This window comes from Bison bison, unplaced genomic scaffold (genome assembly GCF_000754665.1).
Source record: "Bison bison bison isolate TAMUID 2011002044 unplaced genomic scaffold, Bison_UMD1.0 scf7180017864080, whole genome shotgun sequence".
NCBI classification, from domain to species: domain Eukaryota; kingdom Metazoa; phylum Chordata; class Mammalia; order Artiodactyla; family Bovidae; genus Bison; species Bison bison.
The window spans coordinates 5335727-5339932 of NW_011494652.1; the positions used below are offsets into that span (position 1 = coordinate 5335727).

General features: G+C 59.1%; 1 protein-coding gene across 1 annotated transcript in view; it reads right to left on the reverse strand.

The window, feature by feature from the left end:
- Positions 1-2936: 2936 nt before the first annotated feature.
- PACS1 (phosphofurin acidic cluster sorting protein 1) overlaps positions 2937-4206 on the reverse strand; it is a 150662-nt gene continuing 149392 nt past the window's right edge. The window contains exon 25 of the mRNA XM_010837764.1: positions 2937-4195. The gene's annotated coding sequence lies outside the window, so the exon portion shown is untranslated. The remainder of the gene's footprint in view (positions 4196-4206) is intronic.

A 4206-nucleotide genomic window follows, 5' to 3' on the forward strand; every position in this document is an offset into this window, starting at 1 on the left:
GTTTCTTGATTTGGGCCATATTAGGTTTGAGACGTCTGGGCATATTTGAGTCAAGTAAATGATCAAAAATGAGAGTCGAGCATGTTAGAAGGTGCGGCTCTCTGATGTTTGGCATCCTTCTCGGTAAAAAGGAAAGTGAAAGCGAAAGTCACTCAGTCGTGTCCAACTCTTTGCGACTCCATGAACGATACAGTCCATGGAATTCTCCAGGCCAGAATACTGGAGTGGGTAGCCTTTCCCTTCTCCAGGGGATCTTCCCAATCCAGGGATTGAACCCAGGTCTCCTGCATTGCATTCTTTACCAAGTGGGCCACAAGAGAAGTCCAGGGAGGTGCTATTCTTGGCTTCCGAGGCAGCCAAGACTAGAGGGAGCAAGTCACATGACCAGGGGCAGGAGCAGGAAGGGCGGGGGGATGGCTCATGCAAAGGCCCTGTGGCAGAGTGTGCCCCGCGTGTCTGAGGAACATAGAGGAGGCCTTGAGTGAGGGGGAGAAGGACCCCTCACTCAAGGTGAGGTGAGGTGAGCAGCCCCCAGAGGTCAGCACTGCAGGGCCCTGGAAGTTGTGTGGAGGGGTTTGAATTATATTCTGGGTGAGATGGGAAGCCATTGGACAGTTTGGATAAGTAATTTAACGTGTTCTAATTAACATTTTAAAAGGCTTCCTCCGGCTATTATGTAGAGAATAGGCTACAGGAAGAGTGGGTGGAAGCGGAGGTAATTAGGAAGCTATTACAATATCCAGAGAGAGCAGTGAAAGCCGCAGGAGCTGCAGGGTTCTGGTCTGACGGGAAGGCCTATAGGATTTGCCATGGGGGTGAGTGCTGGGTGTGAGAGCGGGGACTCAGGGATGATGCCAAAGATTTAGCAACTGCAGAGTCAGGGCCTCCCGGGTAGCACGAGTGGTAAAGAACCCACCTGCTAATGCAGGAGACATAAGAGACTCGGGTTCGATCTCTGGCTCAGGAAGATCCCCCGGAGGAGGAAATGGCAGCCCACTCCAGTATTCTGGCCTAGAAAATTCCACAGACAGAGAGGAGTCTGGCAGGCTATGGTCCATGGGGTCGCAAAGAGTTGGACATGACTGAGCAACTAACACTTTTACTTTCTCCTTGGACAGAGGAGCCTGGTGGGCTAAAGTCCATGAGGTAGCAAAGAGTTGGACACGACTGAAGTGACTTAGCATGCATGCATGCTCAACTGCTGAGTCAAGGGGATGTCAGCACACTCGGAGAATTTCCCAAGGCCAGGAAGATGAGGAGGAAACAAAGGAGGCCCAGAAGAGGACTTAAAGAACCAGGGGTGGGGTGGGGTGTGGTGGGGAGGGGAGGGCAGAACGCCGAGCGCCTTTCAGGGCTAAGCAGCCAAGGACATCAGTGACCTTGGCAAGGGAACGCCTGATGGGGTAGTGAGGAGGAGGCCCAGAAGCCCCCCCCCTTTTGAAGACTTTCGCTGTTGGGAGAGCGGAGAGGTTTTAGAACCAAGGAGGTATTACTGCCTGTGTACATGGGACGGGACGTGACAGATCTGGTGGGGGGCGGTGTGCACCGATGACGCAGGAGAGGGGCAGCGGGCGGGAGGAAGCCCTGGAGAAGGTGGGAGGGACCTGGGGCAGGGCCAAGTGGTCACCCGGGCCGGAGTGAGGCTGGGAGTCAAGTCAGCAGGGAGTTCCCACTCCTGTCTCCATCATCTGCTTCCCCGACTTGGCTCCGAGCTGGGGCCTGAGTCTATCTGTCCATGTTCATTTCGCCGGGCCTCCCATCAGCTCCCAGGCCCCGAGGCCCCTGCCCTGCAGACCTCTGGGGGGCTCTGCCTGCCTCCCTAGCCCACCTCAGCCTCCACCTCTCCAGGCGTGTCTCTCACTAGCTGGCTTGTACCCTTCTTCGGAGAACTGCAGTGCAGACTGCGTTTCTGGAACACCTTCTGGTACCCGACTAGACTCTGCCCCTTGGGACGCGGGCATTCGTTCCATCTTTCAGGCTGAGACAGCCTGGGTGGCCACGCCACTGGGTCCCAGAGGTTCCATTTGGTGACTGGCCATGAGGCTCGGGGAGCTGGGGACAGCCTGCCGCACCTGGCCGTCCATTTTTCCAAAGCTGTGTCCTGCGGGGGTTGGGGGGACACAAGCCATCACTGGGCACTTATTTGGTGAAGGAGGCTTGGCGTGCAGGCCTGTGTCCTGGGAGCACGTGAAGAGCCAGGAGTCCCAAGAGCGGGAATCTGTCACCTCCAGGGTTAAGGGCAGGCAGGAAAGCGAACTGATGGTGGACCTGAGCTTACCCACTCCCCCCAGGCCTGAGGCTTCACCAACTTGCAGAAAATACGGCCCAGCGGGGGAGAGAACCTGAGTTCTCATTCTCATGTTGGAAGAGTGCAGATGACGTGTCACTGCCTTGGGAGATGGGATTTGGGGATGGTGGGTCCCCAAGAAAAATGGGGTTTTGGCGTGGGAATGGCGTGACTTCTATTCCTGACCTTGGTTTGCCTCGTGGGGCACACACCTTCATGCCCGTTTCTGTGATCAAGTAAATGGGGACAGGCTTCTTTGCAGCCAGTTCCCAGCTGATTTTGTTGTTGTTGTTCTTTCTTTTGGCCACAGCACGTGCCATGTGAGATCTTAGTTCCCCAACCAGGGATGGAACCCACACTCCCTGCACTGGGAGCACACACTCGGAACTGCTGGGCTGTCAGGCAATTCCCTCCCAGGTGGCTTTTAGTATTTATGTGGCTACACCAGGTCTTAGTTGTGGCCTGTGGAGCCTCCTCAGGATCAAACCCAGGCCCCCTGCATTGGGAGTGCGCAGCCTTAGCCAGTGGACCGCCAGGGAAGTCCCCCTCCCAGCTGACTGTGAGTGTAGTTAGTGGCCACACTGTGCGGCGGGGACGAGCAAGGCTGGACGGATCCTGTGTCACAATGAGAGGCGCGGAGGCCCAAGGATTGCTCGTTGGTAAGAAATCACCAGTTTATTGAATGAAAAACCCAACATCCTCTCAGTCCCTCCCACCCTGCCCCTTTCTCCGGCCGAGTGAACAGCACAGCCCTGGGGACGCTCTGGACGGCAGGGCTGCGCCAGGGGAAGGGCTGGAGGAGTTTGGGGGAGGTATGGAGAATGAGAAAAACACTTTCCAAAATGAAGTTCTGTGCAAAAACTTCTAGAAGGGGTGAGGGGGCCACGGCCAAAGCTCCGGAGGCGGAGCTGCTGGCCGCCCCACGTGCCTCTGGTCTCCAGGAAGGCCGAGACCGATGGTGGGGGCTGAGGAGGGGCTCAGGCGCCCGAGGCCACAGAGGGGGAGGCCTGGCTGGGAGGAAGGGGCCTTCCCAGGCCAGGGGCCCAGGTGAGGAGGGGAGGACAGAGCAGGAAAAGAAGACCGGCGGACACGGGGTGCAGGGAGCGGAAGGGACTGGGCCGCAGACGTGTTGGCAGGGCCTGCCTCCCACCTCTCCAGGTCCGGAGGCAGGGCTGGGGAGGAAAGTCCTCAACAGGGGGAGATCCAAGGACGGGGACCAGCCCCCAGGCGAGTCACACGAAACCACTGAGAGACTGGCGGTGCAGAGAACCAAAGAACTGCTCAGGGACACATGTGACACCTCCAGGGAACCTGGGCGTGGGGGAACCATGCATGGGTGAGACCGCGAGGGCTCCTGCACCCCAGAAACCCACGCATCACAGCAGCAACTCTGTCTTGGGGTGGGGGCAGGGTCTGTGCCCTTGTCACCCCCACAGCAGTGGCAAGTGGCCTTGGTGCTGGGCGTCCCCACGGGAGGCCGGCTGTGTGGTGTCTGGCAGCTGCGCTTTAGAAGATGGGAATCTGGGGGGGGCAGGGGGAGGCTGGAATGCCGGCTGTGGGCCAGGACCCCAGGTTTCCTATTTCCAGGAAGAGAACTGGTGCCACGTGGAGAAAGAGGCTGAAGTCAGGGGAGGTGAGGGGAGGCCTGGAGGACTCGATTCCAGGGACCAGGGGTGGGCGCTGAAAGGCACAGTCAACATGCCTCGGGCCAGGAGCTGAGGGGGAGGAAAAGGAGGGAGGGAGGAGGGGCTGCCCAGGACTGGGCCCGAGCAGTGGCGGGGAACGGCGGCCCCGGTGGGTGGCAGTGTCCTGCAAGACCGGGCCGGGGAGATGCAGGCCCCGGGGCCAGGAAGGGGGACACTGGGCCCGGGGCCTGCTGGCCTCCCCCTGCCCGCAGGCGGGGAGGCTGGGGGGGGGGG